The sequence below is a fragment of the Helianthus annuus genome, chromosome 2 (assembly GCF_002127325.2).
Source record: "Helianthus annuus cultivar XRQ/B chromosome 2, HanXRQr2.0-SUNRISE, whole genome shotgun sequence".
Taxonomy (NCBI): domain Eukaryota; kingdom Viridiplantae; phylum Streptophyta; class Magnoliopsida; order Asterales; family Asteraceae; genus Helianthus; species Helianthus annuus.
The window spans coordinates 114,284,038-114,297,410 of record NC_035434.2 but is presented as its reverse complement, the minus strand read 5'-3'; the positions used below and the strand labels follow the sequence as shown (position 1 = coordinate 114,297,410).

At 37.3% G+C, this 13,373-nt stretch overlaps 1 long non-coding RNA gene and 1 other non-coding gene across 2 annotated transcripts; one reads left to right on the top strand and one right to left on the bottom strand.

Moving 5' to 3' along the window:
- On the top strand, positions 1–3,525 carry LOC110920726. Its single transcript, XR_002581874.2, has 2 exons — positions 1–642; positions 2,360–3,525. It is a non-coding gene; the product is annotated as an uncharacterized LOC110920726 (long non-coding RNA).
- A 9,508-nt stretch (positions 3,526–13,033) lies between these two features.
- LOC118489783 lies at positions 13,034–13,140 on the bottom strand. Its single transcript, XR_004887797.1, has one exon. It is a non-coding gene; the product is annotated as a small nucleolar RNA R71 (small nucleolar RNA).
- Between the last annotated feature and the right edge of the window lie 233 nt (positions 13,141–13,373).

The window sequence follows — 13,373 nt, the reverse complement described above, 5'->3', positions numbered from 1 at the left end:
ATGTGCTAGAAACTAGCAAAATGAAATGAAGGACACTAATAAGAGCTCTGGAGCAGAATCTAACATAAGTATAGTTATGAAAGTAACTTACTTATTATAAGGGCATAGGAACGATGTGTACGATTACGTACATACATGAATTAAACATTTGCCAAGATCCCAAATGCGTTTAGGTTGTAGTAAGTATAGTGGATGAACAACTTGAAAGAGGTAAGAGTAGAATGGTCTAGTTTGAATGAGAAAGGTTTCGGGGACGAAACCTCTTTTAAGGGGGGGTAGACTTGTAACGCCCCAAAATTATGCAAATTAATTATGTTACTTAAGATGTCTAGTCATGTATTATTTTACCTAGTTAAGTATGTATATGTTAGTAACTTGATTAGAAGGAAGGTTATATGACAAATAAAATATCTAAGTAAATAGGAGGACTAAACTTGTTAAAAGGTTGAAAGTTTAATAAATAAAAGAAAAAAAAAATAAAATAAAAACACACACCCTGGTGTGATGGCGTGGATCGATCAGAGCAAAGGGGGGAGAAGACAAACCCTAACTTCATGAAATTCTCAAGAATTGAAAGAGATTAGGAGCCCAAACTAATGCATGAACTCGAAACCTCAATCATCTAAGCTTGTACAACAAGCGGTAAGTCGAATTTTCTGTTTTGAATGAATTGTAGGAAGTGGGTTTACACCCAATCATGAAATTATGTGGAAATTATATGTAATAGAGGGTTAGGGTTTCATAATGGTTCGAAATCTTTGCTTGATTTCTGATTGATTGAGTGATTTAAGTATATTACCCAATTGTTGTGAAGAAATCATAAACCCAATGTTTTGCATGTATGCTATGATCTTGAATAGAGATAGAAAAATTAGTTAAGATGGTGTAGGATGGAAGAAAGCTATGAACTTGATTGATTCTTGTTAGATTAGAAGGTGGATAAGAAGAGTTATGCTATAAATACTTGTACACTATGCTTAATTAACGGTACGCCCACCAAGTGTATGATGAAATGCCTAAGTGACGATTTTAGATGAATTATGTATAATGATGGATGGGAAAAAGTATAGAATGTAATAATGAAGAATTATAGTGAAACCCATTTGTGCTAGTTGTATGGTGGAATCTAATAATTTTATGTTAGTGAAATTTATATGAAGTTGAAGTATGAATGTATGTTGGTTGAAGATGATTATGTGAATTGGTTGAATTCATGTATTAAGAGCTTGTACAATGTGTTTATAATGTTGTATGCACACCAAGCGTTTGATGAAATGCTTGAATCATTAGCTAATGCACACATACATTCACGCATGTGTAGTTTCAATGTGGTTCATGTTCTATGTAAGAATTTGTGAGAATTATTGTATCATATTGTGTTTAACAAGTTTATGATGCTTAGCATAAATTGTGAACATGAATTGATGATTTAAAGTCGAGATTTAGTTCATAATTCCAAAGATTTACAAAGCTGATTGGAAGTAATTATTGTTGCGCACCTGTTTTGAAAAATTCGTATAAAATCAACCGTAGCTCGGTTTAAGGCATATGATATATCGTTGAAAAGGTTGTTTCGCATATTACATTTCATATTTGGTCATAAGAGGCTGGTTATGAGATTTAGTGGGTCAAAACAGCATGAAAATTAGTAAATTCGTTTTGACAGCAAGCTGTTTGGAAGCATTTCAGCTTCTGTGCTGATTTTGTAAAAATCATATAAAATCATAGGAATGTCCGATTGTTACGATCTTTATATGCTTAGAAAGATCTCTGAGTGTAGATCATATCATATTTGAACATGAAGAACTGAATCAGAAGATAAATGGGTTAAAATGTGCCGTGAACAGCTGCTGCGCAGAAAGTTGCTGCACAAATTTTAGTATAAACATTTAGTAAAAATAGTTGTGTTGTTATGCACATTTGTATGAATCATGAACTACTGATTTTAATAAATTATTAGTAAGTTATTTGATTGTTTTAAGTGTCTAAAACACTTACCAACTAGTTTATGCATATGATTGCACCAACGGGTCGAAACGGGTTGTTGATAGAAAATAGTAGAATGGTATGAAATGTTTAACATATGAAGCAAGTTGCCTAACTTAGAAAAGGTTATCATTCTAAGTATGGAATTTTGAAAGAATAACGAACATGATGTAAATACATAATTATGCATGCTAGAAGCTCATGTATGACTGTTGTGATGATGGAATGATAAATTGTTAGATTGATTAGCATTGTAGTATTATGATACATGTTGAACTCGTTAAGCGATTCACACGTGAATAGAAGTGTGATTAGTGATGCGTATGATTATGTATACTAACTATTGAATGGATGTAATGGAATGAGATAATAGGAACGTGTCAAGGAGAGGTCAAGCATAGGAGGATAACGGGTCAAGATAAGGCAAGATGACAAATACACTTATTGGAGTACTCGAGGTAAGTGAATTTCGATTCACTTTTTAGTAGGTTTAATAGATTTTAATACTTATGTTTACGAAACATCATGAAAGAACATGTAATAATCAGAAGTACAAAGCCAATAATGCCTCATTATTGAAGAAGGTTGTATTTAAGCCGAAAGTAAATTGGTGGGTTTAAACGGGTCGAATTTTATGTGCATATGTTGCGTAATGAAATGAAATTCGTTATGGTTAAGACCTTGGGTAAGAATTTTAGTCATTATGTAAGGGGAACATTTCCCGGACCATTAGGTACAAGTTTTATATGATTCGGTTGTCGGTCAATGAATGAACGGATTGTTTCGTTTTAGTGTAGGAAATTTTATAAGTATATGTGTATAGGAATCCAAAGGCCACGTGGGTTGAATCGTAGATTGTCTATACTATGTAAAGTTTTGAATGTGACATTCCGGCATAAACCTACATGTAAAAGAAGCTTGTGTATATATTCGTGATTAATTGATTTTGCGAAGGAAGGAACATTGGCATGAATGAAGGTACGCACATATATATATGTATGTATGTATGATAATAAGTACGTAGGTGTGAATGTATGTGTGAATGAATGTTCAATGCTTAAGACATATGCATGAACGTATCAAAGGGTTCGAGTATTTATGGATACTAATGATGTGCGTTGAGTTGGAATGTAATGTAGGTATGGGGTCGTTGGCTTCATGAAGAAATGGAGCTGGATTTGGATAAGAGTATTTAAGAAAGCGCTTGGACAATTCCACGACTACTTTATAGAATGCTCTACGAAATTTTATTATATAGTTTAATGTTGAATGGTTTGTTAATAACTAATGGTTTGGTTGTACGTGGTGTCCACAGGTATCGCTTGGGTTTTCTCTACTTTTATTGAAGTGAAGCGGACTTAGTTCGAGTTGAGAGCAAGGATTGTACGGGGTAGAATGGTCACATAGTGTAACTTATATAGGTTTTGAAGTATCAATGTTATAAAACGTTATAAATCCGTTTTAATGAATATATGGCATTTCGCATTTGAACTTTCATGTGTTTGATATGTCTATTAAAGAACGAAATTTTTGGGCTCTTGTTTTCCGCTGCGTCGTATTTTAAGTTATTACGCGTTAGTCTTACAGGGAATTGTTCTTATTACGAACGGGTCATGCCCGAATTTTGTTAAATAATAGTATGATAATATTACATTTTGGAATGTGTAATTTGGGTGTAACACCTACTCAAATATTTCAAAAAACATGGAGGGGGTAATATATCCTTTAGTAACAATTCAAAAGGAAAGGTGTTGGGGTCAGGGACTGTTCAGGCTGGGAAACTCAAGTTTGAAAATGTCAATCTTATTGACAATCTTAAATTTAATCTCCTTAGTGTGTCTCAAATGAGTGACAAGGGCTATGGGTCATTCTTCACTAAGGAAACTTGTAAGATTGTTGGGCCAGAAGTGGTTAAAAAGATTGAGGAAATCATAGCCGGGAGAAAAACACAACTTGTTGCTCACAGGAGTGGCAATGTATGTGGTTGTTATGTTGAAGGGTAATCCAATGTCTGATGTCTATCTGTTTTCAGGCACCTCTACCAAAGAGACAGAACTATGGTACATGAGACTTGGGCACACAAATCTTAAAACTATCACCACACTCTCAAAAAAAGGCCTTGTAAGAGGCCTTCCATCAAAACTTTTTACTTGTGATAAGCATTGTGTTTCCTGTTTAAAAGGTAAACAACATAAAAGCTCATACAAGTCCATTGAAGAGTCCAAAACAACCCAATGCTTAAAACTATTGCATATGGATTTGTTTGGCACTGTAAAAATCATGAGTTTGAAAAAGAAAAGATATTGTCTTATTATTATTGGTGATTTTTCAAGGATTACATGGACTTACTTTTTACACTCCAAAGATGAGACTGCAGGTATTTTGCAAGACTTTGTGAAATAGGTTGAAAAGCAATTTGATCTGCCAGTAAAAGTCTTTAGGAGTGACAATGGAACAGAGTTTAGAAACAAGGAGATGGATGAGTTTTGTGTGTCAAAAGGGATTGCAAGGCAGTACAACATCCCAAGAACACCAGAACAAAATGGGGTGGTTGAAAGGAAAAACAGAACTTTGATAGAAGTTGCCAGAAAAATGCCTGCAGATTGAGGTTTACCCTTAAACTTTTGGGCAAAGGCTGTAAAAACTGCTTGCTATGTGCAGAACAAAGTTTTAATCAATCTCAGGCATCAAAAGACTGCCTATGAAACTCTGTTCAAGATCAAACCCCTGATCTCATATTTCAAAATCTTTGGCTGCCCATGTTTCATTTTAAATCTAAAAGCTTTAATTTCAAAATTTGCAGCCAAAATAGATTGTGGTTATTTTCTGGGATACTCAACCACTGCCAAGGCCTACAAAGTGTTTAACACAAGGACTAGGTGTGTGGAAGAGACCTTGAATGTAAAGTTCAATGAACTTTCTTCATTAAAAATCCCAGCAGATCCTGCTGAACTGTTTGACCTTAATAAATTTACATTTGAAGATGTTTATGTCAAGACTAACCCTGCAGGTACACCACAATCTATCTCACAAGATCATGGATTTGACATTTTGATTCCACAATATAAAGTCACTTCCACCACCAGAGAAGCAGATGCTCAATACAGCTGCCAAAACTCTCACTGCTGCATCAACAGTTGTTGATCAAACCTCTGCCACTTCATCAAGTCTAACCTTTGTTGACAAAAGTCCATCATCTGTGGATAAAAACCAACATTGTGCCACACCCATTCCTCCTATTCCTCCACCTCCATCTCCAACAGATGTTGGTTCTTCAAAATTTCCAATAGATGTTAGCTCAGATGATTCGCATCTGCAGCCTTCACTTCTCAATGTCATTGTTCCATACAAGGGGAGGGGGGTCTAATGTTCCTTAAATCTCATCCACCAGACCAAGTTATTGGCAATATCATTGAAGGGGTTCTCACAAGAAGTCAATCCCAAAACATCTGTCTTTTTGCTGGCTTTCTATCACTCATCCAACCAGTCAAGTACCAAGAGGCACTGAAAGACAACAGTTGGGTAGATGCTATGCAAGAAAAGCTCCAACAGTTTAAAAGACAACAAGTATGGGAACATGTACCACTGCCAACGGATGTATGTCCAATTGGCACAAAGTGGGTCTTCAAAAACAAATCTGATGAAAGGAGCATTTTTGTCAAAAAGAAAGCCAGGTTAGTGGTTCAAGGCTTTAGACAAGAATATGGCATAGATTATGATGAAACCTTTGCTCCTGTAGCAAGACTTGAGGCCATCAGATTGTTCTTAGCCTTTGATGTCAACCACAACATCAAGGTGTACCAGATAGATATAAAATGTGCATTTATGTATGGAAAAATTCAGGAAGAGGTATATGTTTGCCAACCTCCTGGTTTTGAAGATGCCATTTATCCTGATCATGTCTATAAGCTCAACAAAGCTTTGTATGGCTTGAAACAAGCACCTAGAGCCTGGTATGAAACTCTATCCACTTTTCTTATTTCCATAGGCTTTACAAGAGGTAAAATTGACAAAACACTGTTTTTAAAATGGAAAGGAAAATATTTGATAATTGTCTAAATTTATGTTGATGACATCATCTTTGGATCCACATGTACCTCCATGTGTGAAGAGTTTAGAAAACTCATGACAGCAGAGTTTGAGATGCGTGCCATGGGTGAACTCCAATGCTTTCTTGGTCTCCAAGTTAAGCAGTTGCAAAATGGAACATTCATTCATCAAAACAAATATGTAAAAGAATTTTTAACAAAATTTGAGATGGATGATTGTAAACCATGTAGTACACCCATAGCAACCACAAAGCTTGTCACTATTGATGAAAAGGATGACTTGGTTGATCAAACATTGTATAGAAGCATGATTGGGTCTTTATTGTACTTAACTGCATCTAGGCCAGACATCATGTTTGCAACGTGTGTTTGTGCAAGATCCCAATTAGCACCTAGGAAGTCTAATCTCATTGCTGTAAAAAGAATATTTAGATGCATAAAAGGTGCTCCCACACTTGGTATCTAGTATCATGCTAATGGGAATATCAAGCTTTCAGGTTTTTCAGATAGTGATTTTGCTGGTTGTAACACCACCAGGAAGTCCACATCAGTAGGGTGCCAATTTCTAGGCAATTGCTTAGTATCTTGGCAAAGAAAAAAACAAGCAATTGTTTCCACATACACTGCTGAAGCTGAATACATCGCTGCTGCAAGCTGTACAACCCAACTTTTGTGGCTTCAAAATCAATTGCTGGATTTTGGTGTAACTGCTGTAAAAACTCCTCTCATGTTAGACAGCCAAGCAGCTGAAAACATCATTAAAAATCCAGTATCCCATTCAGCCACCAAACACATTGACATCAGACATCACTTTGTGAGGGATAACTATGAAAAAGGTTTGATTTCTCTGCATCATATTCCAACTAAGGATCAGCTGGCAGATGTGTTGACAAAAGCTTTAGACACATCTACCTTTGAAAGCTTGATCTCTAGAATTGGCATGCTTAACATGGATTAAAAGGAAAAACTTTGTTTTCCATGAATAAAAAGCATTAAAACGTTTTCAGAAAATCAAAAATCTATCCTTAAAAATAACTTAAAATGAAATTTTTTCATAAATCCTTAAGAGCCTGTCCATAACCACTGTTTTCAAACCTCTGATTGGCTAAAAATTCATCCACTGCTGAAAGGTATCATCTGTTTTCCTTTTACCACTGCTTGGACCTCTGTTGATCAAACAGCTGTTGGTCTCAACCACTGATGTCTATCCTCCGATAGACTAAAATCAGCTACTGCTCATTTAACTATTCCCAACCACTTTTATTGTCCAACAGTGGTTTCCAAACAATTGTCCTCCATTTTCCCAACAGGGGTTGCCACGTGGACATATGTTAGCCATCAGATCTTTGTAACTGCTGCCACGTCAACATTCACTTTTTCACTTTATAAAACCCTGCTTCATCCCCAAACAGATCTTTACTGCCATCTCGAATTCAAAATTCACAAAAGCGGTTTCCATCTTCTTCTCCATACCTTCTTCTTCAAAACCTACTCCGAGTTCTTTCCCGACCATGGCTTTGACAATCAAAAATCCCCACAACTATCTTCCTATCTTTTAGAAAACAGACAAAAATACTTCTTATCATTTAATAATTGATGTTTTCACATCATCAAAATACAAAACAATTCTTACTGCCAATGCTCCAATCTATCAAGATACACTCCGTGATTTTTGGCAAATGCTGAAATCCAATCACAAAAGAAAGTGCCTTATGCTATCACTTCCAAAGTCGGAGGTACACTTGTTGCAATTTCCCCATCCTCCATCTCAACAACATTTGGGTTGAATGACCTGGCAGGTAAGACCTCCTTTGAAAAACAAGAACTTCATGCAGAATTCATTTAAAGAGGGTATGAAGGTCAATTAAAGAGAGTTACTATTTTTAAACCAAACTTCCCTGCTCCAACGAAATTCTTTTTCCATACTCTCTTAACATGTCTTTCTGCTAAGACCACTGCTTTTAATGAAATGCCTCTTAAAATTCAGTACTTAGGTTATGCTATTTTAACAAACTTTGATTTCAACTACTCCGAAGAACTGTTTTCTGATTTGGTCACAAATGTGAAGAATGTTCAAAAGGGGGCAAATAATGTTTTTTTGTTGTACCTAAGACTACTCAGCTACTACCTACAAAAACAAGTTTCACAAAAAAGTTTTTCAACAAGGTGTAGCTTTTCAAATAAATAGTCTTACAAGTGAAACTTTTACTCGCCTTATGGCTAAAGAGTCAAGTGTTTCCAAAACACAAGAAAAGGGGGATGAGCCTGTTTTAGATGAGTCCACATCTGTTGCTCAAACCTCTGTTGCTGAGCCCACTGCTCCTAGTGATCATTGTCACACCCCAAAAACGTCGCAGCGGAAATACAAATGTGGCGATGATGGAGGTTGGTACCCATAAATATCTTTAGTGGACGATGCATATTTTGGACATATACTTATTACAAGCATGACTTTAGAGTTTAAAGTTTGGATACAGTCTGTAGTTACAACTTAGTTGTCTTAATCCTTTTGGATTCAATTACACACGGTCCCTGATGTGTGCAAAATGTAACATATAAATTAAATCAAATGAGGCATAAAACTAACCCTTATTTAGTACTAATGTTTGAAAAAGTGTGTTTTTGTCTTCCTTTTGAATTTACAGGACCAAATAAGCTTAAACGAATAAAAGGAACAAACATACAGCCAAAACCAACATAAATACAAAGAAAAGGAATAAACGTGACATGCCCGACCCCTCGGCAGCATCCCTGGTGTGCGTTAAGCATGATATGATTTTATTAATATTTTGAGCCCATTTTACGCATTTATCAAGTTTTAAATTTATAAAACACGATATTCTACTAACACTAAACACACACTTGGGCAAGTGCACCCATCGTGAGCGTAGTATAGTGTTGGTAAGATACCGAGGTCATCCAAGGACACAAGAGCTTTTAGTACCGGTTTATCCTCAACATCTAATCAATCTAAATTTTTTTAGAAAAGATTTGAAACACGAAAATAAAAACTAAAAATGCAGAAATAAATAAAAATAAAAACAAATAGACAAGATGAATCACTTGGATCCGACTCGCCTTTAATGTATCCTTTGATGATTTTCGCACTTTCGGACTTTTTAAAAGATTATCTTAGTTATAGTAGTAGGCCCCTCTTTTGAAGGTGACGTTACCCTCAACCCAGTGGTTTGAGTCAGCAGGGATACAATCCCAAAGGGTCGGAATATTGAAAGATAATTAATTAAGTTATTAATGCAAAAAGTGGTAGGCCCCTCTTTTGAATGTGACGTTAACCTCGGCTAAGTGGTTTGAGTCAGCAATGATACAATCCCAAGTAGCCGGTTTAATGTATTAATAGTAGTTTACATATGAGGGATTCAAGCTATTCGCATCCCCACCAACCAATACCAGTGGGTATTGAAGGAGGTCCTAGTAAGCTTGAACCAGGTCCTTGCAAGATCTATACACTGAACAAGCAAGACCCTTACCGAACCATTCCCCTAACCCCCGACCAGGTAGTCAACATGCTTTTATATAGACCGAAAAATATGAATGATGCAATCTTTTACTTTATATAGACAGTAAAGTAACGACAAGACACCACGGAAAAATGATAGGACGAATTCACCTTCAACATAAGAAACAAGTTATTAAAGTCATTAATACAAAACCAAATAAAACGTGCTGAAAGGTTAAAAATCAAAAGTAATATAATAAAGTGCTTCCAACCCCACCGTCAAATAGTTGATACGGTCAATGAGAACCTCTATCACGGATGTTATTTCATCAAGTGCTTCCCTTAGTGCACATACGTATCGGACAAGGGTAGCTTCTATTGACGGCCTTCTCTCCCTGCGACTGCTTCTTGAGTGAGCTGAAGATGTCCCACTGGTTTGGCTCGACATTCTAAGAAAACAAGTCAAAAATTTCAAAATAATGAAACTGTAACTCCGATCACGGTCCCGTGGTCACCATTCTGCAGATTTTTGAATCAAGGAATCTCTTTATTTTAAATTATTTTTCTGAATTTTGAAACATTTCTGAGCATAAATAACTTATAACAATGTTGTAAAACTTATTTTTAATAAGATTCCTTGGAAGTTACAAGCTTTAGTGGAGGTTGAGGAGTTTTGGAGAAGAAGGTAAGTGACAAAAGTGGCAAAGACAAGATGGTTGTTGAGAAACCTTCTTTGGAATATACCTTTTAAAGTATGTGTGAAGATCCCAGCAAATCTTGGTCTTTGGAATGGGTCCAAATGTGCAGGAATCATGCTGACTTTATAGAAAATGACAGCACGCTAACCACGGCCCCGTGTCGGCTGGACACGTCCCCATGGTCAGACAAGACTCTGACACATTTTGTCCGTATTCTGAACACGGGGCGTGTTGGTCTGGACACGACCCCGTGGTCAATTTTGAGGTGGGCGTGGGGCGTGTTGACCTGGACACGGCCCCGTGGCTAGAGTGTTTTATGAAGTTTCATCTTATTTTAAGGTTTTTATTCGGATCGGGCGGTTCCTTACTGGAGGGAACAACACCGAAGTGCCTAAGGTACCTTAATTGCTCTTGATTTAAACAAGAACGCAAGAGGCTATCAAAAAGGGTAAAACCTATACTAAATACCGGTGGGCAGAACCAACCTTTATTCCCCTTATCCGGGCTCTTGTTAAAGAAGGTATATGTCGAATTGCTTAGGTCTATGAGCGCATCGGTGGGACCGATGGAGAGTCCTTCACGGCACAATCGACACAGGGATGACTATCGCTCATGTTTTCACAAGAGTTTGAGGTGCTTTTGGTATCGTCGATAGAGTACGAATGTGACCTCAATAATTCTCCTTGATCGCTATCTTGTGATGAATAACTTGTGTCCATCTCAAGCTCTAATTCTTTTAATTTTAGGAGAATTATTTCTTCGAGTTAACATAATTCTTCGGGAGTTATGTCATCTGGAAGAGAAGGTTGAGCGCATTCGGGCGAGAGATAGTGATCGTTTCTATTTTTGCCCATCTTAATGTTACAGGAAAACGATGGGTCTAAATAGTGGGGAGTGAAATTTAGAAAGTAACATTCTAAATCCTTGTGGAATCCACCACATATTTGACACCACTCACCGTAAGATGAGCGAAAGTAAAAATAATCAATATCACTCATATTTTTGTCAGAAATTACCAACCGTCGGGATCTTACGGTTCTGTTTTCAGCAACTGGAGGTTGGACACGGGGGCGTGTTCAGCGGGCACGACCCCGTGGTCAGCTACTGTCTGACTTAAAACAGGATTGCCAGTAACGAAGATGGACACGGCCCCGTGTCTGGCTGAGCACGTCCCGTGCTGAAGTCTGCAGAAACTGAAAATTCAAGAAAAATCCTAAAAAAATAGAAAAATAAGTAAAAATAATTAGCCCGCTGATTTTAAACTTCTTAAAATCCTTGTGTCCCCGGCAACGACACCAAAAACTTGGTGTGCGTTAAGCGTGATATGATTTTATTAATATTTTGAGCCCATTTTACGCATTTATCAAGTTTTAAATTTATAAAACACGATATCCTACTAACACTAAACACACACTTGGGCAAGTGCACCCATCGTGAGCGTAGCATAGCGTTGGTAAGATACCGAGGTCGTCCAAGGACACAGGAGCTTTTAGTATCGGTTTATCCTCAACGTCTAATCAATCTATTCTTTTAGAAAAGATTTGAAACATAAAAATAAAAACTAAAAATGCAGAAATAAATAAAAATAAAAATAGATAGACAAGATGAATCAATTGAATCAATTGGTCTACAACTGATTCATCTTGTCTATCTATTTTTATTTTTATTTATTTCTGCATTTTTAGTTTTTATTTTCATGTTTCAAATCTTTTCTAAAAAAATTTAGATTGATTAGACGTTGAGGATAAACCAGTACTAAAAGCTCTTGTGTCCTTGGACGACCTCGGTATCTTACCAACGCTATACTACGCTCACGATGGGTGCACTTGCCCAAGTGTGTGTTTAGTATTAGTAGAATATCGTGCTTTATAAATTTAAAACTTGACAAGGCGTAAAATGGGCTCAAAATATTAATAAAATCATATCACGCTTAACGCACACCAAGTTTTTGGCGCCGTTGCCGGGGACACAAGGATTTTAAGAAAGTTTAAAATCAACGGCCTAGTTTTTTTTACTTATTTTTCTATTTTTTAGGATTTTTCGTAAATTTTCAGTTTTTGCAGACCTCAGCACGGGCCGTGCTCGGTCGGACAAGGGCTGTGCCAGCCAATCTTACTAGCAGTTTTTGTTTTCTGAGTTACAGAAGAGTGACCACGGGGCTGTGGCGGTGCACCACGGGGCCGTGCTGAACTCCCCAGTAACTGGGATCCAGAAAACAACTACTGTGATCATGACCACGGGCCGTGGTCAGCGACCACGGGGCCGTGGTGAGACATCTGACCGGCATTCTTTTAGTTTTTTATCACAGGACTTGGAACCCAGTTGCAACACCTGAACTTTATACGCAGTGCATGAGCTCCAGTTCCAATAAAGACATAAAAGAGCCTCTAGACGAACCCGAACGCTTTCTAAGAAAGAGACTAAAAGCTAAAAATCAAGAGAAAGCTTCGGGGGACCAACTCCCAATGGTGGATCAACGTACCCTGATGGATTACCTATGCCCCACGGTCGGTAACCTCGGAGTCGCCATCAATGCACCGAATGTTGATGCCAACAACTTCGAACTTCGGTCGCATTTAATTCAAATGCTCCAAAATTCCGCAACCTTCCATGGCCTAGCTGATGAAGATCCCCATTTACATATTACCAACTTTTTGGAAATATGTGACACTTTCCGGATCAACGGAGCATCAAACGACACCATCCGCCTCCGAATGTCCCCATTTTCACTAAAAGACCGGGCTAAAGCTTGGCTTAACAACCTCCCAAGTGGTTCAGTAAACACTTGGGATGAACTTGTCCAAAAATTTCTATATAAATATTTCCCGCCCTCTAAAACCGCTAAATTTATGACTGAAATCAATACGTATTCACAAGAGGACGGAGAATCCTTATATGAAACTTGGGAAAGATTCAAGGAGCTGTTGAGGAAATGTCCTCATCATGGTCTCGCAGTGTGGCAACAAGTATCCACTTTCTATAACGGGTTGTTTCCACATACAAGACAAACACTCGACTCTAGCTCCGGGGGACTCCTAGGTAATTGTCGCCCAAATGAAATTTATAATCAAATTGTGGAAATTGCTCAAAACAATTTTCAATGGCACATCCCCCCGAGCCACAAAATCTATTACCCCGGGCGCCCATAAAGTAGATGAGAACACCTCTTTACAAGCCCAAATC